The sequence below is a fragment of the Symsagittifera roscoffensis genome, chromosome 2 (genome assembly GCF_963678635.1).
Source record: "Symsagittifera roscoffensis chromosome 2, txSymRosc1.1, whole genome shotgun sequence".
Classification (NCBI taxonomy): Eukaryota; Metazoa; Xenacoelomorpha; order Acoela; family Convolutidae; genus Symsagittifera; species Symsagittifera roscoffensis.
In genome coordinates, this window is record NC_087063.1 from 24,565,993 (window position 1) to 24,592,482 (window position 26,490).

A 26,490-nucleotide genomic window follows, 5' to 3' on the forward strand; every position below is an offset into this window, starting at 1 on the left:
AAATCACAGAAAAATTTTTCATTAAAACACCATATGTATTTACACTCAATATCTTTGATCGCAAATTTGACCACATCATCTCAGAAGCACTAACAGACACGCAAGCCTACGAAAGTTTTAAAGAACGCTTCCAAATATTTTCACTAACCTTTCATTTCCTTGCACCACATGAAAGAGATTTGCACTGCTCACACGATATTATGTTGCGCACTAAACAAACTCACACATATACATATTATCAATTTATCCAAAACCACTTCGACCTACACACTCCCTCCAGACAACCACACCACCGTTTTCAATTCATCAATTCCAAATACACCTCACCATTCTTTCTTAACTTCACATATTGCATTAAAGATACTAACCTTCATGGTATTCTTCGAAATTATGATCCCATAACCCAAATGTATATATTTTTTTGTCCCATCACCAAGACCTTCAATGCAGAAGAATCCCGACCCTTCCTTATCCCACACGAATTTGTTCAACCTATAGAAATCCCCATTTTAGAATTCATCCACAACACTAAATTCAATCACAAATTATATAATCTAATCCAAAACACACCTTATGAGTTTGCAGTTGGCACTGAAGAACTAACCACCATTAAAGCACTTCAATTGCTTTGGCCACTGCTTCAAACTAAAAATATCATCCGCATCTTAGCTAAATTACTAACAACTTCAGATCTCATCCACGACATCTTCCCCCACGGTTTCTTCCCCGACGACTAACAGGTAAGTATGAATTATACATATTATTAACTAATTAAATTAAAATTAGAAACTAACCATTCTTTATCCATGTCTTCTTTAGAATTTTAGCCTTCATCCAACGATCATCTGAAAAATTCACAAAAGAAAAATAAAAAATAGAAAACTTCTTCAAAACTGTTTAAGACTCTATTAATTTTTTGCACCAACAATTAAATAAATATAATACCAATGCAGTAATTTAATTTATACATTTTTTCCCCACAAGCAGTAAATCTAATTATGATGAAAATTTGTAACTTAATTTTTCCCAACAAATAGCAGTAAAATTTGAATTTCTATGTAGTAAATTAATAAAACGCAAATGCAGTACTAACCTTTTGATATTTTCATTCACTCGCACAAGAATTCTATCCAAACTCGCACAGCTCGCCCACGAAGAATTGTTTAAATAATGAATTTCAGTTTCCAGCTTTCACACTCAACAACTCTAACATAAGATAACACGTTTCAAACTTTCCTTTCACCCGGTTGGAAAGGAATTATATACTAAACAACACTAACCAACGCAGCTTACTAAACACCACAAATCATAGAATAACAGCATGACTAAGAAAAGGAAACCAACGGTACCCAAACCGGATTAACCCAGTTTAAAACTGGATAATTTATTCTTTTGAAGACTATTATAAAGTCTAAGAAAGAAATAATAAAACACAAAAAAGTCGAAAGACAAACCCATACCACAAACAATTTGATTTTTGAAAAAAGGACACAACCAACAAAACATAAGAAAAACCACAACAAACCCAATATAAAACGTTGTCACATAACAGGACCTCTCACAAAAACCGCATGCAAACATACTCCCACTCCTGGCCTAACCCACCAGAAGAGGACGTCCTGAGCATGCTCTATAGCCGGCCTAAACCACCGCGCTACATCCACGCTTTGTGACACACACTCCTATTTTTAATAAGAGCTACTCAAGGGTGAGTAACTCTTCAAAATAACCGAACTAAAACAAAATGCTTTTGTGAAAACAACTAACCAAAATCATAATTAAAAAACATTAAACTAATAAAAGTTTTATAAAATGTAAATTATATTATGCAATATATAGATCAGCATACGACACCAAGGACGAACATCCAAAGACAAAACGACCCCACTACACTCGAAAAACAATGGCCAACCACAATCGATATGCCGCTCACAAACACAACTCAAAGGATTTAGAGTACGACTTGACTTCGCAGAAAAGGACTTCATTGAACTAGACCAATGACCACCTCGATGTTCAAGTATACGTACAGATCCGAGTAACCAGGCATCCCCTCCACCCACAATCTCCACGCCATTCCCAGACAAGATCAAACACAAAGAAGTTCTCATCAATGAAACAGAAAAACCTGACATAGCCAACCATTCTGAAATCAGATTTGAGTTTGTTGCGAAAACCCAGTCGTTGTCATGAGAAGACACAACGATTGAACCTGGAACTTCTCTAACAAGAGAACCCAGAAGAAATATGATGTTCGCCAAACACCAACGTCCATCATCCATCCTTTGAATTACAGAAAGACTATTCTAAAAAACTCTGTAAAACCCGGATGGATGGAACCTGATCTAAACTACATTTTATGATTGGATAAATTAGATATTTTACCAATGTAAAGTATTTAATATTAACCAATCATGATCCATCTGACTAGCAATCCACTTATTTGTAAGTGCTGAAATTACTTGTAATTTCAGCACCAGAGAGATTTGAATTTAACTTAGAAATTAGTTGACTCTCCAAGAAGACTTCAGCAGCCGCAATAAACCAGTTTACCCTAGATCTATTGAGCCTAGCAGAGACTAGTTAAACAACCTGAGACTAGATAGTATAAGAGTAAGATTAGGATTGGTATTAGACTAAGAAGTTGCACGAATCTATCCGGCCGAAAATAAGATAGCGTGACGAGCAGACGGTGTACCCTATCCGAAATTACTCTATGAGTTACACTTCGGTGCTAACTCACTATGATCCTTATTTTGACTATTACAGCGGCTATTCTTTCGACTATTTAGACTACTATGACAATGATTACCACAGACGCATGATGGAGTTAACAGTGGTTTCAATTAATTCGTATTTGCGAAAAAAAAGTGAAAATTTTTCGTTCAGTTCATTCATATCTTTTAAGGCCGACAAAGCAAGCAGCGGCTCTCAACAAATTTCACTAAGTTTTATGGAGTCACTGAAGCCTGAAAGGACGGATAAGACTTTCTGATGTTACTAGAATTATGGTGTTTTAAGTCTTCCCGTGTCCAGAGCACTTGGAAATCTTGCATGATCCTTGAAATCTTATCAAAGACAGCAAGCGTTTTTCAAAAATAGTTCCGCTTTTTAAAATCATATTTTTACCATATAAAGTGACAAATATTGGCTGCTGTTAACGCGTCTCGTTATCTTTCCATGAATGGCGCGAAACAATGTGAGTTGTTCTGGTGGAAAGAAGGGACATTGCTCACAATTGCTGCTAGTAAATTTGGACTAGAACTTATTCAGGTACAGTACCTTAACGTTTCGTTTCTCAATGCTTGTTTTTTGGGTCAATTCAAACTACTCCATAGAAATGAAAATGCATTTGGAACATTCAGGGTTCTGCCCTAATACGAGCAGTCATATTTATATTCAGATCGATTTCCACTTTTAATTAGCCATTTTTGACTTGAATTGTTTTTATCTTGCTAAAAATATCGATGGTTTGGGCTAACATTCAAAACCCTATTTCACTGGTAAAAAATTGTTATACGGGTTTGGAAATTGCCAACACGCAGCATATGCATTACTCATATGTTGTATCTAAATGTGCGCATCTTCAGTAAGAGTTGTAGCTACTTGCATGCGTGAGTGCCGTTTAGTATAGTTACTAGTTGTGATTGCTAGAAGCGCTTGCTAGAAGACCGATTCCGGTTTCAGTAGATGCGCAATTTTTCACTTTATAATTTACATTGGGTGTGGGGCAGATAAGAAAAAAAAGTTTTTCTTTTTTTGAAAACTTTATCAATAACTTGCAAAAAACATCGATTGAGACACCTGAAAAAAATAGTGGAATTATTCAAGTCACTCTAAGATGAGCAACTCTCCTAAATTTGCACCTTTGTTTTCTTAGTTCATTTCATTTTAATAAACGTTCAAAATTAGTACCCAGACTGTGAAATACTTCAAAATTTATTGACTTTTTTCCTTAATTTTTTATGTTTCTAGTATTAGTAGATACAGAAAAAGGATCTGTGTCAGTTTTTTAAGCAATGTAAGACAAATAATTTTCGTTTAAACGGTATAAAAAATTGTACGGTTATGATTTTCGGGTTAGACGAAACAATAACGGAGGAGGAAATCTTTTACTGAACAATTTTTTTGTTAACAGGCTGGTATCGTTAAGTAATCGTGAACCACTTGAGGTTGATTTTTTTCTGATCTTGTAGAAACTCAACGACATTCACGTAGTAGCTTTTTATTTCAAGTAAATTGGAAGGAAAATTTCTTTTTAATAGTTTCCAGAAAGTTTTTAAAGAGTTATTGAACACTTTTTCAGTTGCCAATTCTGCTCACTACACTTATAGTGAACACCTACTGTCTGGCTGTAATTGGGAAGAGCAAAGATCTGCATTCAATGGACTACTTCTTAGTTTCATTCCAGTCTCTAACTGACTTGATATTTTCCGGGTTTCTGGGCTTACTTTTCTTCCTCTACGATGGTTTTCTCACAGTTTCAGTCATATGTGATACGTTCACTTATCAGATCCACTTAGAAGGGGAAGCCTTGAATTGGTAAATTTGGAGTGTGAAACTAATCAGCGCAAATGCGAATCGCGATTCGCAAACTGATACTTCCTAAAAAAAGAAGCACAATTTTTCAAAAACCCAAAAAGGACAGCTTACGAAAGCCCTAAGCAGGAATCTACTTAATAATCTCCCTCCCTTTCATTAAAGGGGAGAGATTGTTAAGTAGATTAAGATTTCCGTATTTTCGACCAATTAGAATGCAGCTAATTTAGAATTCTCAATGGAACTCTAGTGCTTTTTACTCTATTTTTTATATGGGTGGAAGTTATTAATGAGTTTAGGTTCGGGATGGTCTTCTCATAAAGTAATTTTGGATAGGGTACACCGTCTTTTTGTCATGCTATCTTATTTTCGGATAGGTTCGTGCAACTTCTTAGTCTAATACCGATCCTAATCTTACTCCTATATAATTCCTAGTCTCAATAGATCTAGTATTCGGGTATTATTGCGAGGTTAGAGGAGAAAAAGAGGTAACTGTTTTCTGTTTTCTAACTTAAATTATATTTCTCTGGCTAAAAATAAGAATAGTTTCAGTTCAACAGATTATCGTAAATTTTAGTAATATCATGATTGGTTAGTTCTAAATCTTTTAAAGTGATACTTATCAGAGTATATATTAAATACTTGTTTAAACTGGCTCCATTTAGAAGATACGGGAATAAAAATGGGAATAACAAACAACAATGATTCTGTTTTATTTGTTTTTAACTGTTTTCAGACAAACTTTTGTCAGGTGGGATTAAAAAATTGCTTAAAAAAATGAAAACTTTTATTTAGTCATATAATCATATTGCTTTAAATGTTCATTTAAACAGTTTGCTTCAAATTACAATAAATTTTTTTCAAAGATATCACGCTTTCTACATCTCTCCGTCAGAAGGAAAAATTTCGAGCACTAAAATGTTGCTTAATATAAGATGCTTGCAAATGCATTATTATAAGTCAACTTATCGCATTCGAAATTATTGCGCGCAAGCTTGCTTTTACGTTTTTTTTTGCGCTGGATATTGTATGGCTGCGTCAGCAATAGGTTTGCATTTAGTGTTAAATTATCTGGCAAACGCACCCATTGTAAGTTATAGCAGATTTTGGTAAGAAGTAAAGTTTATCAGTGTTATACATGGCCATCGACAATTGGAGTTCCAAAAGTTGCAAAAACTGTGGCCAAAAAAAATTTTGTCTTCCGACTTACGAAAAAAGTGACCAACTATTTCCGCTCGGGCTGGTTTTATTTTTCTCCAGACAAGCTTCAGTTTTTTAACTAGCCATTTTTGATGAAATTTTTTTAAATTATCCGAAAAGTATTGTTGTCTTTTTGAAAAAAGTATGAGAGTTTCAATTTAGTCAATTTGGCTGGCTTAGGACAATTTACGCGCAATATATTCTGTGGTATTTACATGTAAGAGGAGATTTAATCCATATTAGAAGTTGCTCTAATATGCATTGAGGCATGCATTATAGTGTAGTTCATGTTTTGTGATATGGAAAAATATCACTTTTTACTTTATTTAGCGTATGAATGAAAAAATCCAGTTCTATTTTCTTAGTTGCATTCGGAAGCATTCAATTCTTGATTTGTTTTCAATGATCTCACAAAAACTAAATGCAATTGTTTTCAAAAAGTGTAAGATAAAAGTCCTCAACAAAGACTATATCGACTCAGCTTTCATTTTAATTGGGTTCAGATTGAGTTAGATTATTCCAGTTTGGGACTTTGAGTTGAAATTCACCAGCCCTGAATTACATTATTTTTAAATAATCCGCCTTTTGAAAAAAAAAACAGAAAATTTATTCAACGGGTAGCTTTTTTATTGAGACATGTATCGGTTTTTTCATCAAGCGTTTTTGAAAAAAAAATGTATGCCATCTGAATTAAATCGTCTGCTGAGATCAAATTGCAGTGCAATCATTTTTTGTATGAGCTCTTAATCAGTCTTCAAATAGTGCCAGCAGCCGAATTTGATCAGTAAGAAATTTTATATGAGGAAAAAAACAGAGAAATCTAGTTTCTTTAGCAACTGCAATTAGTGCCATAACAAGCCGTTTCATGACATATAATTAACTAGATGAGCTGTCATTCAATTAGCACAGATAATTTTGAAAACCATTTCAGTCTTTATTTTAGGTAAAAATACTAAGCTGTATATATTAGGTTAAAATAGACAAAAAGAGAAATAATATTTTGAGAGTATAGCTGAACAGAAAACCTCCTATTAGTTCCGGACACTACATTGGCAACAGTGACTTTTCATTTTATTTGGGTTTAGGTTGAGTTCAATTATTCCAACTTGGGACTTCGAGTAGAAACTCACCAAGTAACTTCTTTTATTACGATTTTTGAAAATAATAACAGACAGTGTTTTGAGGTATATCTCGACTTTTTGATCCAGCGTTTCTCAATGAACTTTTTTAACACCCGAAAGATACTAATCTCAAATGTAATTTTTATTGTGATCATTTTTTGAATGGGTTATGGGGGCTGAAACTAGGTAAGTTGACAAATCTGATATAATTAATGTGCGATATATTGCGTTTTAAAAACACGTGGTTGGCTCCATTAAAAGCATAAAATGCTCAATCAAAATAATTCATCAGGTTTCATAGGACTGTGAGAACATTCAGCATTTATTCTCGATGAAAACAATTCATTTCTGGTTTTTTAAAATTCTTTCAAATCAATGTTTTGAAGTGTTTTTGTGTTCTTTCGTCGATTGGTGACTACTCCGCTCAGAAAGTGATTAATATATCTGCACCTCGAGTCACAATAGTAAATTAGTCGAAAAAAGTCATAACTGCCTGTATTTTCATCACAGTCGCGTAAAGTCTCAGTTTGTCGCCATATTTTTTCTAAAAAGGTTTAACATTTTATCCTTGATTTTTTTTGAAGAAATGGAGGCGAATAATGGACTACAAGTTAACAAAAATATAATTCAAGAAGCCACGAGCAAATTTTTAATCGCTTTTCGGGTATAGATACATGAACAGTGTAGCTTTGAACATATATTGAATATCAGAAACCGCATATATTTTTTCGCAGTTTATTTACATTTAACATAATTTCAACCATGGTCAAACTAGTGATTTAACGGCCGGTCCTTGATATTTTGGCAGACCATCAACAATAAAAAACTGATTGAGATATAAACGGGATTCCTCCATTGTCTGGGTTACGCAGATCAACGCTAGTTTTGGTTACAAAAAAAAACAGGAGATGAAATGCGGTGCAGTGTAGAAACATGGCAGATACATATTGAAGTTTTAATTTTTTTACACTTTTCGCAAAAGCTACTTAGGAAAGTCCTGAATGTGCCCTAGTTTTTGAAATTAACCTCAAAACTTAAACTTAATTTATACCAATGTAGCCAACTCGCCAAACTTTTGACCATCATTTAAACTTTTACAATCTAAATTTGTAGTAATTGAAGAGTTTTTTAGTTAATTTTTTGACAAAAAGTTTTGTAGCGGTTGAAAAATATTACATTTTTGTTTAGCTGTGATCTTTCAACGATGCTTCAGAAAAATTTTTTATCAAAAAAATTGTTATTTATCAGAAGTACTAATTTTTATTTTTGTGACGGTGCGGAGAATGACACGAAAAAAACTTGAAAAACTAAACATTTAGCAAAATAGTAGTTTTTGTGAACTGTTTGATTTAAGAGTTCAGGGAAATTTTGGCATTTTAATTAGGTTTTCATGAAATTTTACTCCAAATTTTTTGCTGATTCAGTGATATCAAGTACCCTTCGACGAAAACGTTTTGCGACTATTTGAATGAGCGAGGGTCCAAAGGTAAGGTAATTTTCTGGCAATCAATTTAGTTTGACAAAAAATTTTCAAAGATTTGAAAGACCGGTTGAAAATTTTAGATCTGCAGTTTGAATTTGAGGTGGTTGCTTAAAAAGCAGCATGAACACGAAAAAACTCTTCTGACCGCTCCGGTCAAGAATCGTGAAGAAATAGCTTAGAACAGGGAACATAAAATCTAATTTTTTGGAGCGTGCGTCCCCGAAAAACAGCAGCATTCAAAAATCAGAAAACGTCTTCAGTTTTATTGGGGATGAGTGCAACAGTAGAAACTGATAGGCATCAAAATTTATATGAGAAAAAAAACAGGAACATTTTTTTGGCAGTTGCAAGTGGTGCTTTAAAGCCACAGATAGTTAACCAGCTGAGTTTTTATTCAATTAGCACAGATAAATTTGAAAACCATTTCACACGATATATTAAACAAAACGTTTGCTGTATGTAATAGGCGAAAACTAGATTATGTGAAAAAAGGCCAAATGTCGGTTTAAGGTCACCGCTTCGCGGCAAGAACTTGCGCTACTTTTCGTTTCAATCCTAATTGCTGCGGGCCTGCAACACATTGACGTGACTAAAAGGGTCAAAATTTTTAATGTTTTTTAGGCTTGAACATATGTATTTAGTATGGAGCAATCGAATGACGTAATCAATCAAATACAAGTTTTGCTATAATATACAAGTTTTTCATCAAAACTTTCGCCCATTTTTTCCATTTTTATTTTTGCCGAATATAGTTCCCCTCCCCCCGCCCATTGTGGGCATATAACTTGGTTTCAATTGCACTCAGTTGTCAATTAAGTTCAAAGAGACAAAAAACTGAGGTGTGTCTTTCCTTTTTCAGACAAAAGACGCGACCAGTTCATTTTCTACGTTTTGTCAAAAAATTCAATTTCTAGGATCTTCAGCTTTATGTTTTTTCTAAAACGAATAATTCTGAACGATCAAATTATTTTTGAAAATAGAGATGAATAAACAGTTCCTGCGTTTTCAAAAACCTTCCCGTTTTCCTAATTTCCTAATGACTTGTTGTTTTTTACTGAAGAGGCGATTGAATTAGGTAAAAATGTTCCATAGTAAAAGTATTGGTAGCTAGGCAACTTAAAACGTAGCCAACAGAGAGTTGAAAAATTTTGCCTTAAAATTTTTCGAAACTCAAGAAAAAGTTTCTTTTGTCATTTCTTTGATAAAATTAACCCAATTTGAGAAAAATGATCACTGGGTAAAGTTTTCATTCTACTAGGAAATATCAAAATATTATAGCTGGGGTTCACATTGCATGTGCGCTGCAATTTGAAAGGTGATCTCTTGCAACTAAGTCATAGCTTAATGGACGCTGGATATATGTGCTCTTCCCAACCTAAACATTTAAACTCCGGATTAGGTTGGTTGAACAAAAAACGAGAAGTCGGCCACTTATTTGATGATACTTACAAGTTTGCTGTTCGATTGTATTTTTTACTATCCTTTTAACAAAGGAAAAGAATTGAACTTAAAAGGAACCGCAAAAATTGGAGTGAAAAATTTTGGAGACTTTCCTGGAAAAAAAAACATAAAGTCATCAATACCTATACGAGAATCTTCTATTTTCGCTGACTTTAAAAAAGCGCAGTAAATTTAAATTGAGAGTTCAGCCTTCAATCAAAATTCTTGTAATTTAATCTAAGAAACGGAACATTTTTTGAGGCTTTGGAACGACGGCTTGGGCCCTCATTCGTTTTTGTTCTCAGATTACAGTTTGTCTGGATTCGTTGGTTACTCGTTCTCTGACGGTGCTCCCATGCGTATTATTTGGTACAAAATACGAAATTTTCAAAGGATTTTCAAGTACATTCCCGATAATTTTTCGTTCTGGTCACAGACATTCATCATGACTGCCCTGGCCATTGAACGATATATTCTGATTGCACGTGGCAATGACGCCAAAACTCTGTTGAGTCCTAAAAGAAGAAAAACTCTATATGGATTAACTGCTTTTGCTAGGAATCTATTTAACTAGAAAATAAAAACTGGAAGTTTTTCCCTCGTCGTTTTTCATGACGGAGGAAGATGACTTCAGTTTTATCTAAAACCAGGGGCGGATCTAGGATTTTCTCGAGGGGGGGCGGATTTTCAAAAAATTTCGAAAAATTTTGACGACCTTTTTTTTTTAGGTCGATCAGATTGATTTTCCGAGCTCTCCCAAAGCAGTAAAAAGACCCTGTTTCGGCCAAACTTTCTGCGCCGCATTTTTGGAAAATTTTGACAAAAAAATCGCGTTTTTTTTGGCGCGCGCTCCCCCTCAAAATAAGTATATATTGGCGCCCAAGGCGCCTTTAGAAAAATTTTAGGGTCGGTCGGCCAAAAAGGGATTTTTTAAAAAGTACCAAAGGGGGACCCTTTGGGTTGGCAGGGGGTCGAATCCCTGAGAGAGAGAAGGGCGTCCGCCCCCCCGCCCCCCCCCCCCCCCCCCCCTAAATCCGCCCCTGTCTAAAACGTCCATTTTTTTCTGAACAAAAGCATGCAGTGCAAAAAAAAACAGCAAGTTGAAGTCTTTCTGATATTTGAAAAAAATACGCCAACAATTTTTTTTTCGAAAAGTTCAGTAAAAGGTGGCGTTTCAGACTGTTAAATAGGTTCACTTTTAGTACAATTTTACCGTTGCTCTATATTGTGGACTATTTCCTGTCGCAATTCGTTTTCTCAAACGATGCTTGGCTGTCTCATGATAATCTGGACTACGCCTACTCGGGCGATCTCCATTTCACCAGAAATGCCGTGCAACTGAACGTAAGTTGTCGTCCAAACTCCATGTCCCCAATGTCGCTGCAACCCATTGGATTATATTTCAGCAATGTTTTTATTAATTTAAAGCCAGCGCAAGTAAACGCCAGGTTAGTCAGGGGATGGCTTCTTGAATAAAAAAACTTTCGGAAGAAAAATGTTAATTCGATTGGTTGGAAGAAAAAACACATGTAAGTAGCCATATTTTTTATAATGTAGTCAGTAACTGTGTAGGAAATGATTTTCCAAGAAATAACTCTCTTTGTGCAAAAATTTACACTTCGCGTGCAACTTTCTCGGAAAAATTGCCCTTTCAGTTTTTTGTAAATTTTATGCGTCATGACTTTTTTCTTCAATTTTTTTTATTTGATGCCAACAAGGTATGTGAAAGTATCCCACTCTCTGCACTCATTATCAGGATTTATTAAAATCTTGCCAATTCACCATACCACCGCCGGGGGGGGGGGGGTTTATAATCAGGCGCGAAAGACCGAATTTACGAAAACTCTCAACCAATCACCAATCAACGCCCTTTTATCTGTCCAAAACTGACTGGTTTTATCGCATTTTTCTTTCGATATTTGAATAGCTATGATTGGTTGAAAAAATTTCGCGCATACGAGATTGCCCCTACCACCAGCCCCTTTCTCAACCAGCATGCTGCTGTTTTAGTGTTTAAGCTGCATCCAATCAGATGTTCTGGTCGAGACTATCTATCCTCTGCTGCTATATTTCCCCCTAGTTATAATATCTGGAGTGTTATACTGGAAGACATCGAAGACGCTGAAGACGCTGAGTCGAATTGACAGAAAGGATCTTCTAGCCACTTCTTTCAGCGCTCTCTGGGTTGGATGGGTCATTTGTGTTCTGCCTTACACAAGTGATGAGTAAAAATCAAAATTGAAAGGAAACGCTAAACATCATCGTTAAAAGCAATTTACAAAAAGTTTTTTTCAGCCAACCAAAAATCTGGATTTTGCACTTTGGCTTCGCTATTTAAATCATCTCTCGGTTTCAGGAGATGAGTGTTTAGTACTCATTTTTAGCATAAGAATCACTCGCTCGGTTAATTTAGGAGAAAAACTTTTCAGATGGGCTAATTAATCAGTAATATAAAGCAATGGGCTAGCTTAAAGCCAGTTTCGGTTTATTTTGAACCAGATTAGTTTTTGCTTCTCTTCAAAAGCTGGACCAAAAATGTGAACACGTTGAATATCAAGAATTTAGAATTTTACAAATGAAAAATATGTCTGCAACTGATATGATAAAAAGACAAAACTGCTCGCATCAGAACAAAATTTTGAATGTTCCGACTACGCCCTTTAACGTCTATGAAAGAAAAAACTGATTATAAAAAAAAATTGATTAAAATTTCCAAAAAAAAAGAAAGAAAAGAAAAAAAAATTCCAAAACAAAAAGAGAAAAAAAACGTCATTTCATTCTTTTTCGAAGTATTTTCCCACAGACCCTGTGGGAAGAAAGCCAAGGCATCAAAAACACTTCGGCTTGTTTTAAGTTTAGACGTGTCAGCCGAATTGAGTGTGAAATTTAAGTCTAAATTAAGAAGAAGATCATTAAAAAACTAAGCGATCAAAATAAGAAGACATTTGTCTGAAGAAACAACCACCCCGAGCACAAATATTTAGTTACTTTCGTTACGAAAGTCGGAACAAACAGAAAGCTCTTCTGACTAGAAAACGTTCCGAAGACTGAAGAACTGACTGTTCCGAAGGCCTATAGAGCAGTAATAACAAGATAAAATTAAAGTTAATAAAATAAAATAAAAAAGTTGAGATTATTGTGAAAATCATTATCCCACACGCCATATAAAATACAAAGTGATCAATTTTGCTCCTAGTCTCACATCATTTATGGCAAATAAGCTTCCTTCAATCAATTTCGAACGGTTTCTAAGACGGATTAAATCTCCGCTTACGCTTTAGGTCTCGAGTAAGATATTTTTGAGATAATAGTGATCAGATTAAGAGTTTTCATTAATCGAATCGTTTTTTTCTATGACCGGTACAGATGACCAGGAACGCAAATTTACACTAGCCTTAGGCAACATTTCACCGTTTGCGCCACTTGCGTCAAATTCTGCCGTAACTCTTTTATAAAAAAAATGCAACTCAGTCACAAACTTTGAATAAGGAAAAAACTTATCACAAAAAAGGACGCCAAAATCGAACTCATCCCAAATCGAAAGAAATGCATTTTAAGGTTTGGCTCTGCACGGAAGCGGTCGTCAACTGCAAAGCAGTAAACCTAGAGGAAGATCCAACCGTGTCTATTCGAATTCCTTTTTTTTGTCTGATTTCGAAATTCGGAGTTCATCCGGTAGTCAAAGAACGCCAGGATGTCTTACCCAGTTATTTCTGCAGAACCTAGCAAATAAAAAAGTAAACAAGGAAAACGGATCCGTCAAAATATAGTTTACCGCATAAGATTCAAAACACCCCATGATCGCCCATATGACTACCCTGGTCGAGAACTCAGAATCATGTCCAGACTTTCGCTACAAAATTTTAGCATGTCCAGATTTTCCAGACTTTCACGATCAAAATCTGGCATTTACAGACTTTCGCGACCATGATGATCCGTCGCGACTTTCCAGACTCTCGTGACCAAGATTTGCCATTTCCGGACTTTTGCGCCAGAAAAACTCAGGCGCGACTTTCGCGACTAAGGTGGATGCAGCGCGACCAGGTGGCTCAGGAAACAGCGCGACTACGCTCAGCCATTTCCAGACCTTCCAGACCGAGATGTAGGCGGCGCGACTTTCCAGACCAAGGAGGAGACGGAGCGACCGAGAATCAATTCTTCGCGACCAAGGCGGAGACAGCGGGATTTTCCAGACCAAGGAAAGACGGCGCGACTTTTCAGATCAGGGCGGAGAGGGCGCGAGTTTTTAGACCAAAGCGGAGACGGCGCGACTTTCCAGACCAAGGCGGAGACGGTGCGACCTAGAATCAATTCCTCGCCACCAAGGCAGAGACAGCGCGACTTTCCAGACCAAGGAAAGACGGCGCGACTTTTCACACCAAGGCGGAGTGGGTGCGACTTTTCAGACCAAGGCGAAGACGGCGGGAATTTCCCATTCAAAGCGGAGACGGACGTTTTTCAGATCAAGATGTAAACGGCGCAACTTTCCACACCGAGGCAGGCAACGCCACCACTTTCGCAATCCATGTCCAGACTTTCACGACCGATTTCCAGAGTTTCACAAGTTTTGGTATATCCAGACTTTCGCGGCCCACAGCGCGACTCATGTCCAGACTTTTTAGACTCAAACTTTCGGCGCGACTATGCACTTTGGGTCTAAATCCAGATGCAGCGCGACCCTCAAAGTCTGGATATGAGTCTGAGACCTCGACCCGGGTATAATTATTGGTAATCCAAGTACCTGATTTAAAACCCGCCAAAACGTACAAAATAGCCGAGGGGATGTACTCGCTTTGCTCCATACGTCGCCATATTTCGGCTTGTTAATCTTCGCGAGAAAAGGTAGCTTGAATTTTCACAAAGGAAAATTGATCTTGTCGACCAACAACTTATCGCGCTCATCGTTTATTTTTTTTTACATAGCATTACACCACTGTACCTTGTCTTGACCTAGGGACTAGCTTTGAGTTTATCTAAAGTCTTCGGTTTCCCTCTGGAGACCTGCTGCTGTTGACCTTGTGATCGCTATTGTCTGGCGTACACTGAAACAGATGAGTGCAGTCAATTTAGGTATTTTTAGAAATACAGTTGCCTCTTGAATTTGAAGTTATTTACTCAGCTTTTGCATCTACATCATGGCGCAGCTAGCTGAAAGAAAAGTGGGGGAAAGAACCCACTGAATATATTGTCAATTTGGGATGCGCGCACGCCGGAGCCGCCAACTTACCGCCAAAGGATTGGATAATCAAATTCCATTTGGGAATGATAGCAAAGTATGATATAGATGCAGATGATTTTTACTTCGATGCTACCTTGGATGCCACGGCGATTGCAGCGCCACCTGGGGACGTGAACGGGAAGAATCTTTTGGAGTTGGAGAAAAAGTTGAAAACAAATCTGTACCTTTCTATCGGAGATGAAGCGCAAAGAATCTCTAATGCTCGTAACCCGGGGGTAGTATTAAAACGGAACAATACCCACGAGTTCTAGATGAGATGCAGAATATTTTTAAACGAAACGTATTTTTCGAATATTTTTAGAGCGAAACGTTACACACGAGCGAGGATTGATTTACGGAAGAAAATAAAGAAATAACGAAACATTTGAGAAAATTCATCCAGAGCTAAGTGCTTTGGCCGGGAGATGTGACTTCGCTAACGGCACTGAAAATATTAGAGACATTTTCATCATGAACATGCGAGATTCCGATTGTCAACGAGAGTTCTCCGGATCTACGAAATCGCCAGAGGAATTGTATCGAATCGCATCATCCTATGAGAAGGGAAAGCGAACATATGACCATCAAGCAGGAACCTGTTAGCAATATTAGGAGAGGCCAAGGAAGTTTCAGAAACAGAGGGCGCAGGGGACGCGGAGGGCAAACAGTATCGGAAACGGAATCCGTCGGTGCCATATTTGTGATGCACCAAATTATACGTTGGATCATATTGCCAACTGTCCTGCTAAAAGTATAACTTGTAATGCATGTCGAAAAGCAGGGCATTTCGAGCAAACAAGTAGGGGCGTAAAACGTGCAACTAACCATTGGCGGGGAAGAGGAAGGGTGGGTTTAGTCCGGAATAAGAATAAGCATCCTCGAAGCACTCACAGCGTAGACAACGGAAACATACAGAAGGAGCAAGTAGCATGGGCCAACCAGCAGCAAGACTGCGGTGAGGAGATATCGACCTCCTCAGGGTCCAACGATTACATGGTGATGTCAATCAAGAAAAAGAACGCGGTGGAGCTAAGAATTCCGAGTGCCAGTGAGCAAGTGGAGGTGTCGAGAAAGATGTGGCTCTGGGTCGATAGTGGGTCCCGCTTACAATCTTCAGCATGACGGATCTGAAATCAACATTAGGTAAAACAAACCTATATTTACACGAGAAGAGTTTTTGGACTACTGCAACAACCGCATACACATACTGGGGAAGATAGTGGTGATAATGGAGCTCAACGGATGCGTGACACTGGTGCAAGTGTCCGTTATTGCAGGAAACCACAAATCAATCCATTTGCGCGATTTGATGGGCACCCTAGGACTGGAGTAGTACAAAGAGAACTAGTCATGGGAATTACGGTAGAAGATAGCTGCGCTAGTGCAGAGAGGCTAGACGAATTACACACATATTTTTGTAAGTTGTTTCCAAACTTTTTTACACGAATAGAGAAAATACGAGACGCCCAAAGTAAGAGCCGAATTGCCGACGCGTTAAAACCTATACAACAAAAAAGTCTCAGGGTACCGATCAGCCACCGAGATAAAGTGGACAAAGAAATAGATCGTCTATTTAAAGAAGGACACGTTATCAAGCTTCAAGATTGTTTGGATAAGAATTTCGTGTCCCCAATCTTAATCACAGCAAAGAAGGACGGAAGTATAAAACTGGCATTGGAATCACGAACTGAACAAACAAGTACATAAAATAAATGTCAAATGCCCAATAAAGCTGAATTAGTAGACGGTATAAGTCAAATAATTGCAAAAAGGAAAGCGGGGGATGTCCATTTCACAACATTGGATTTTGGGTAAGCATACGAGCAAGTAGCATTACATGAAAAACCCAGCGAACAGTGTAATTTTTCATTAGTAGGGTAAAATTGACGGTGACATTTTGCTTTAAGAACGGATTTTATTAGCTTACTTCAATGCCGGCGGAATTTCAGTAAGTTATAGATACTTTACTCAAGGAATTCCCCTAAGTGAACGCTTTCTTAGATGACATCCCAGCCGCATCGAAGGGAATTTAAACAGAACACATTGCATTACCCGAGAAAATTATTTAAAAACTGGATGTATCGAACGCCGCCTTGAAAATACGAAAATGCGAATTTGCGAAAAATGAATAAGAATGGCTAAGTTTTCCAATCGGAGAAGTCGGTATTACACCGTTGATTCGAAAAACCAAAGCATTCGAAGATGTAAAACCCCCAAGTCAAGAAAACAGTTGGAGTCACTGATGTACTCACTACACAGCCTACATAAGTTTTTGCCAAAATTTGTAGAAGCTAGTACGCCTCTCCGTCCGTTGTTGAGTTTAAATAATGAGTGAATTTGGACTCAGGCATGCGACAATGCTTTGCAACAGTTAAAATGTTTGGTTAAGAATATTGTCGTACTCAAACACTACGATATACACTGGGAAATAAGAATAGTCTGCGACGCTAGTCATGACGGTCAGGGGGCCGTGCTAGAGCAGTACGGTTCGAATGGGTGGCACACAATTTCATATGGGTCACGATATCTTAATACGGCAGAGAAAAAATACTCGACAAACGAGCTTGAATTACTCGCAGTAGTTTGGGCCACGGAGCATTTTTGCAATTGCATTTATGGGCGCTATTTTACTGGATCATAAAGCATTATTAACACTTAAACTCTTTTGTGACAAGAAATAAAACATTTTTCAGAAGACTAACCCAATGGTATGATCATTTACTACCGTATGAATTTAAAAATAAACATCGCCAAGGATCAAAAATGGGGATGGCCGGTTATTTATTACGTTTTACGTCGGCAGTGGTACCAGAGACAAGCCATTATGACGAAAACTTTACTGTAGCAAAAGTACGAATGATTGATGAGGTATTATATCCTCGGTACCAGTTAAATTCTAGGGGTCAAACAGTGAAACAAATTCAGAAAATACCGGCGGTTGTGGGCGTCAGAGCATGCGTTCACTCACGGACATCCAACAGCAATCGACGGAAGTTTGAACATGCAAATGCAAGACCGAAGTATGAAGGTTCACAAGAGGGCGTGGTTGCATGCAGCCGGCAATCAGCCAATCAGAAACAAGATTTTTGCAAATTGCGCTCTAAGCAAATCAGACGTTGTGCTCAGTCAGTTAAATATAGTTGCTTCATCGAACAAAATTATAAATTTGCAAAAACTAACAAGTCTGCAACTAACTCGCCGGAGAAATCAGATCCGAAATATTCTACAATTGTAAATACGTATACTCAATCCGCAATTGTTAATCTTAATGTTGTTCTAAACCGCGTATAACTCAACCGCCTAGTCTAAGTTCCGATTCGGACCTTGAAGTTATACCCCCAAAAAAGCACCGCCAACAACTAACACCTCTAAAAAGTTAAACACAATTATATCGTTCCCCAATAGTTTCCTGGTCTCTCTTATCCCCTTTTAAATACCAAAAATGGGTCTATTCTACCATTCCCATTGACAGTAGAACTGTCAAGAAGCTCGAATTTCCAGGAATTTTAAATCTGAAACTTGTGAAGGCCAATCTGGAAAAAGACCTGATTTTGAAAAAAATTAGAGATGCTTAGGAATGCGAAGCGGTGTTTCTTTTAGATCAGCGTTAGAAGAAAAGCCAATAGCACCAAAGGCCGCCAAAGGCCCCCGCTCAGAGAGCACTCCAGGGCCAAATAAAAATCTCGAACAAGGAGTCTCACCGGCCGTTAACTACAATATGTTACCATCGGGGTCAAACAGCCGAAGCGACAAACGAAAAAGAAGCGGGGTACACGAACGAGCAAACGCAGCGAGCGGAGTGACAACGAAGAAAACGGCGGGCGATGAAGATAGAAAGGACGACACTAACGAACCTTCAGGTACGGAGCAAGCAGGGACATCAAGAACCGACGGTCAAAGCAAACAAAAACCAGGGGAAGCTACGCGACAATACGATCTACAGGACAGCAGAGAGGGGTCACCAAGATGGGTGGTGTAATGATCAACCAAATTGATCGAAAAACAGAAAAAGCTTTTAAAAAAGGAAAACCCAGGGAGAGGGTCGGCAGATAGGCCGGCAAAACTCAAAATCCAAGTTAAAACTTCTTTTGTTCATTAAACTAAAACTCTTTATTAAACCTAAAATAAAGAAACTAATTTATACGATGATATGTACCAGCTGGGTTCTGAGTATTATAAATTTTCAATCTACTGATTTAAAATTTATTGTGGTTGCCTCTATGACAGAGGGATTCTTTTTGAGTTTAAGTAAAGTCTTCGGTTTCCGTCTGGGGACCTGCTGCTGTTGACTTTGTTTTCGCTATTGTCTGGCGTACATTGAAACAGATGAGTGCAGTTATCTTAGGTATTTTGAACAATTCAGTTGCCGCTTGAATTTACTCACCTTTTGCATCTACATCAGTCTCTCGTACTGTCAACAAAAATGGTTGAAAAAGGTTGTAAGAACTGGAAACCAACCTTGCCTGCTTCGTTGGTTCAATACGAATATGCATCAAAACGATTAAGTAAAATGACGAAGACCATGAGGGGGGCTTCTAAAATGCAACAAATTACTAATTCACTGGACACTCTCAGACCCCAGGTGCATGAGAACTGTCCAGTCCGCCTTCTTGTGATTGCTTACTAAAGTCAAATTGTGCTTTACCCGGTAACCAGAGAAGCCGATGTGATGTTTTACTAACTGGACATGAACGTCGTCAGCAGTGGTGAGTCGAGTTTGGTCCCCCTTGGTTACAAGTTGGCCTTCAAAGTTCAATATAAGCACATGACACCAGTTGCGAACCTGCTTATTAAAACGGGCTGTAGTTTTTCCAAGTGTTTATCTTACTCAGGACTTAAAGAGCCATGCCCCAGAAAACACACTAACTTATCTCGATGAGCGCTTCCTATTTAATTTGTATTGAATTTCGCGCAATTATTAAAGTTGGTATCAAAAAACCCGAACATGAAATCAAATTATTCAAGCATAAAATCATCTCTGAACCTATCTTGAAAAATCTTCAGTAAGCCCAAACTACAAGTCTAAAATAAATTCATTATCACAAAAACGTTCAGTAAACAAGGTGCAATATTTTTTTTACGTGCCATGAAGGGTGCGGCCACCAGCTGCAGGAAGCAACATAAAGAAACAGAAGCAGGTCGTCTCAGAGTAACCCAAAAGTATCGTCTCCTTCCGAAGACTCCTTCACCAGAGGAGGGCACGCAGACGTCTGCCCCGACCAGCCACCCTGTCCTCCGAACTCAACTTAGCTACCAGTTGTAGACCAGAAAACAATAAAATGGCCAAAAAGCATAAGGCAACAAATTTTGAACTATCGAAATCAAAAAATTTAGTACATTCAATTTATGTATCTCAAATCTTCACTTTACTTGTGGTCTTAATTCAATAAAAAAGATATGTGAAAGCTAAAACTCAACGGCTTGGGTTATTATACCTGCAAGGACTTAGGTGCAAGCAACATTGGAAAAACTTGGTCTACTTTACAGATTTTACGTTTATATTTGTGTGATTGTTTTGCGCATACGAACTCAAGTTATCACTCGGACTGTTTCAAAAAAAAACGCGGGGAAGTAACATATAAACGTAAAAAAAGAATTAATAAAATCTGAATACAAAATTAGTTTAGAGTGTGAAAATAACTTCTTCTCTGATTACTCCCCTGGGAGCCACCCGCAGCGTTACGCCAGCATCAGAAGGAGCGAAGGCAATCTAGATCACGGAGAACAACTCAGTCAACCGGACCATCACAGCGGGAACCTCTAGTTCTCCCATATTGCTAGTAAACTTTGGCAAAATCCCAACAACCAACAGGTGACAAACTGAGAAAACTAGCCACTTCAGCACCTGCTGATGCATACGGGCTCGACTGATTTTGTGTAAGATTGATACTACTGCAATTAATTGACTAACAAGGTTTCAATTTAAGATCAGTGCATAAAATTACAACACGTGCCAAAGTCCACAAATTTTCGACCTCTTGATAAACAAATAATCAGCACCGACACCGAGTGAACGAAAAATTACCAATCGCTTATAAAATTGGAATTTAGCACGCTCGTGCGAATACTGACAAGTCGCAAATAGACTGACTGAATAAACCGCTGGTAGATAAGAACTTGAAGCTGAACTGAACTCACCTGAAAATTGCAATGATTTGAAACACTATAACCAAAAAATTTCAAATCCTGCATCTTGAGCAAATCTTCGCATCCTAAATCATACACTCTCATCTAGATTTAGGTTACATAAAACAGTCAATTTTTGATTGCGGAAAAGTTTGTCAAAACATTTTTTCTCGTACCAGTCCTGAAAAACAGTTTTACTATGAAAAGAGGAATCAAGCAAATCCTTGAAAAAACTTCAGAGCAGTGGAAAACACCATCAGTCGACTGCCCACTAAACTTTTGAACGAATTTCTGTAACGACAGACCGATTCAATATCGTTTGTTTGCTGAAACTCATCGAAGAAAAAGAACAATTAGCTAAAAAAAGAAGACGGCCAAATACAAATCGAGACCTAACGATTCGTTCATAAACACCCAGCTAGAACAGACCACCCCCAGAGGGAAGCTGCAAATGTAGCCGCAGCGGCCATTGCCGGCATAATTTTTTCAACTCAGGCATCATGCTGGGAAAAATGGACATCTGCGTAGAAATTGGAAACCTTGGTTCATGACAAGACAAAGCAAAAATCAATTCGAAAATATAGAAATCCTGGAGACGTTTTCGATGACCGGGACATATTATGTATCGGAAAAAGGAACGTTATCAAACTAATTTTTCTTTGCAATCTCGAACGAACTGTCAGAGATCAAATCAATTCAAGGACAAACCCTCGCAAATAAAAAAAACTGAAGACTATTCAGGTGTAATTTGAAGCAATCCGAGATACTTTTTGTTTACTGCGGGACTGTACAAGCAGGTTGCTGGCTAATTAAAGTCTTATTATACAGCAATGCCATTATTGGCAGCATTTCATGTAGACATAAGGAGCTAAAAGCCTGCTTTATTTGCAGTAATAGCTAATTTATTGAACTCCGCCCAAACATTGTTAGACGCCAGACTTCAATGTCTCTCGTGCCTCGAGACCTGTTGCTGGCAGTGATCGATGCAGTGTACAGGAATCAAAATTATGAGAACCCTCGGATATCAATTAAAATACCACCAAGCAATTTACACTCGTACTACGATACAAAATACTTCATAACGTAGCAACAAACAAAGGCCTTCTAGTGAGCTTGGCGGCACTATAAGCGTCATTTCGAACCGTTTTCAAATATACCCAGCATATCTTGATCTTATACCGCATCCGCAGTCAACCGAAGCTAAAATATGGGTCACAGAGGGCCCATAACTAGCAGTTTTAGAAAATTCGATGGGAACGAATGTGCTGACGAAAAAATAGTATTCATTAAGTAACAACAGTAACAAAATAGTGATATGCCACCAAAGATTGGAAACCCGTCTTGGAAAATTTTTATGTCTCGCCATCACAATGTAATTTCTTTTGACAATAACAGCTGCCAAAGTGTGCGAGAGAGAGAGAGGAGATCCTGATTTGGAACCCGGAAAAGGCAACGAAATTGTGTCACAGTTTTTTGCTCATAACTTCAGCTAGTGCTGCTTTTATCTACTTTGCTTCGAATCAAAGACGGACGCTGGAGTGAAGTTGTTACGTGATATCATGGCAAAATTGATCGATAGTCCACTTCTGACGAAGATGGATCAGCTCGAAGACATAACAGGCACAATCGCACTAGACTTGAAAATTGAAACAAACACTAATTGACCAACTGAAACAAAACATCCCGCTACGGTTATCACTGATGCTAACGACGTGTTCGTCGGTAAATTTTTTTGCAAATGTTGTTGATGTACATTTACCATTGCTTTGCCACTTTCTGAAGCTTAACACCCAATTTTTCTCGAGTCATCAGAAGGGAAGATCGATTTAAAGCCAGTTCAATAAACTGCAGCCGCGCACAAAAATTAACCTTCTGTTGGTGTAGGAAGTGCACCTGAACTCGAGACCTGGGTGTGAAAACGTCAAATAGATTTGTGAGAGAGTCGTTTGAAGTGGTTAAAACTGGCTTTCATTTTACTGTTTTTTTTCCTAAAACCACTGCCAAGCATCACGACCTAAATTTTTTGTAATTTAGTTGTTTCACAAGTATTTAAGTAAGCTTTTCCAACAATTTTTAACCTTTAACGATATCAACCTGTAGTAACTTTCCGCAGTACCTATTATATAGTGTGCGTTAAATTTTTCAGCTGATCTATCTGAGTTCTTAAACAAAAATTTTAGAGCATGTAAGTTAGAAATTGAAATCAAGTGAGATTCAAATGGAATAACTAACTTGATTTTTTAAATTGAAAAGGCAACAATTTCGATGCAGTTCCTTAGATTTTAAAGTCACCAGGGCCGAACAATCAAGAGTGAAGGTGTGAGCTCCCTGAATTGACGCCACATAGTTAGTTGCTGTAATTTTCGATGATAATCAAACTCAAACCCATGAAATTTTTTTTGTGAAGCCAATTGTATCATAAACTGATATTTGCATTTAAAGACCAGCTAACTGTTTATTGAAACCAATTTTATAAAATTGAGTGATTAGCTAGGAAAAAGAAAAGGAAAGTATTGCTCACATTATTAATGAAAGGATTAGCTGAAGGATCAGGTTGAAAATCTGATCACAGCATCCCTGAAAAAAAACAGCCTTTTAGCTAATTGGTATATCGGGAACTGAAATATCTAGATTTCAGACATGGTATATTAAAGACAGTGTTGTCTGGAGCTCAAACCTGAAAAGATAATACACCTGTGATTATCTTTCGTACAAATATAGGTGCTCAATGTTTTGGGCAAGTAGCGAGAATATATTCCGCGCTACTCACTCAAAAGCGGCGAACAAGTCCGATTTAGAAATCATTTTAAATCGAATTGAAGCGAGATACCTGATACGAGCAGTTTTGGTTGATCTTAAAAATTTCACGAGCAGTTTTGTTTAGTGCAATACTTTATAAACTTGGAAAAAGAAAAAGTTAATTAGATACCAGGCACACTAAGCGCGCGGGATTAGAAAGATTGCTCTGATCAGAGCAAAACGCTGAATGTTTCGCATCAATTGATAAACTGAGCAGTTAATCTCGACCAATGTCAGGATAATACAGTTAGATGACACGAAGATCCAGATTTCGATTCTTCAAGAGAATAAGATTTCGTTGGGAAATGTCTGAATAAAAAAACTAGCCGAGCATATATATTTTTCTCTTTCTTCGGAAGTCGGAACAATTAGCAATTGAACGCAGTTTCGAAATGACCAAACCATGATTGATAAAGTCGGAAATCAGAAAAACGTTAAAAATTTTCGCTCGATGAAAACAAACGTTGCTTTTGATGCTCATCATTGTCCTTGCAGTTAAATCAGCTTTGTATTATGTGTTCAAGTGGGACTATGGAGCAGTGCGCCACGGACAAACTTCGGAATACGTAGACTTTTATCGCTTCATAACCTTTTTCGTTAACGAAAGGGGGCCAGGTGTGCACATTAGCATGTATATCATTTTGCATAATCTCTGAAGCATGAAAAATGATACTCTTGGCGTTTAGTCGAAGTTAAAAGGAGGCAATTTTAAGATCTTGGTCAAAACTTAATCCAGGCTTATTAAGTTAATGCTAATTTACACGCATGCTAATCGGCCTTCCTGATCAGAAGACTATGACGAAGTATGGGAAGAATATGTAACTCAGCATTTGTCTTGGAGACTTTGCTTCGCTCCGTCAAAATATCCTACAGTTTTATCAATTCTATTCTTCTCATTGTCCTACTGAAACCCTTCAATGAACCGATCACAAAAACATACAAGAATGTTCTAGAACACCTGAAGCTCTTAAAAGTGTCAATTCACAAATTCTACAGAAACTATTAACAGCAAAAAAATATTACTCAAGGCCCCAAATATCCGTTTTCTTTAGAGCTCACCATTCCTAACCGCTTAAAACAATAAAAATCTTCGTTTCAAGCTGCTGTTGTACGTTGTGATACAAGATTATTTTTGAAGAGAAAAACACCCATAGACAAAACTGCTCCTTGTTTTAAATGGTCGGAAAAACCATAGAGCCTTTCAACTCGTTCTGAAGGAAAACCAAGAACGCTTTTGTCAGTTGATTCTCAGAAAAACACCGTGTTTTTTTTGTAAATTTTGATAAAGTCAGAGAAAATCTAATTTAAACAAACGAGTCACTGCAAACAATTTACATCAAGTTCAGCATTGAAGTAATTGTTGAAGTATCTACTTACGAATTAGAATTTTTGGATTCTTTTTTTTCAATCTTTGCTTCTTTTAAAAAAAGCCAGTCATGCAATTCTCATATATGTAAATTGTATGACTAGCATTTTTTCGGAAACCAAAAAAAAATCAGTTGCAGCTTCCCTCATAACAATTAATTGTTTATCCAGCAGTTGAATCAATTATTCAGAGCTTTTATTTTAAAATGAAAAATTTGGCGAGAATCGAAAAAACTTGTTTGATAGGTTCCGCTTTCAGACAATTAGCTTCTAGCGCAACTGGGCTGCTTGGACAAGCTCCAAAATTATGACAAATTTTGATCTAATTTATCCATGTGGCTTTAATTTTGATAAAAACTTCTTTTTATGTCCCCGGCAACATCTGGCGTTTATTCGTGTACCTGATTTAGTGAGGTTCGAACCCAGAAATTTAGAACCCTGCCGACTACATAATCAGAGCACAATTGTTGAACTCCTTTGATGAAAATCCAAAAAGTTATTTTGAAAAAGTTTGAAAAGTTTTCGAACACTTTGAAACCTTTTTTAACAAGCACGGAATTGTTTTTATTGTTTGAAAACATTCTTGAGGATGTAAAAAGAAACAATAAAAGGTTATTTCAGTAGATGCGTTGTTAATAAGAACTTATAATCTCTAAGAAAACAGTAACGAGACTGCTTGTATCAGGGCAAAACTCTGGTTCTTCCGACTGCCCTACAATTGGTCTCGAATAATTTCCGTAAAAATCAGAAACCAAAAAAAATCAGTTGCAGCATCCCTCATAACACTTAATTGTTTTTCCAGCAGTTGAATCAATTACTCAGAGCTTTTATTTAAAAAAATATATATTTTTGAAATACAAACCATAATTTCCATTCCATATATGGAAAATTTATGATTCGTATTTTTTCATGCTTTTTCTCCTTGTTTTTATGGAGAAACACCAATTTTGATACCAAAATATCAAAAAAAAATATTTTTAGAGTTCGGTCCTACTCAATTAGCTAAAAAGTATGAGATTTGTTTGAGTAGCAATTTTCCATAGACTAAGTGTATGAAATTTTGATTAGCGTTGTTGGTCTATGTAGGTCAACCCGGATGTTATGTATAGACCATATCTTAGCAAGAACAAAATTTGAATAATGAAAAAAAACCATGATTTACTCCATTTATTAGTAAGCACGAGCGTGATACAAACGGA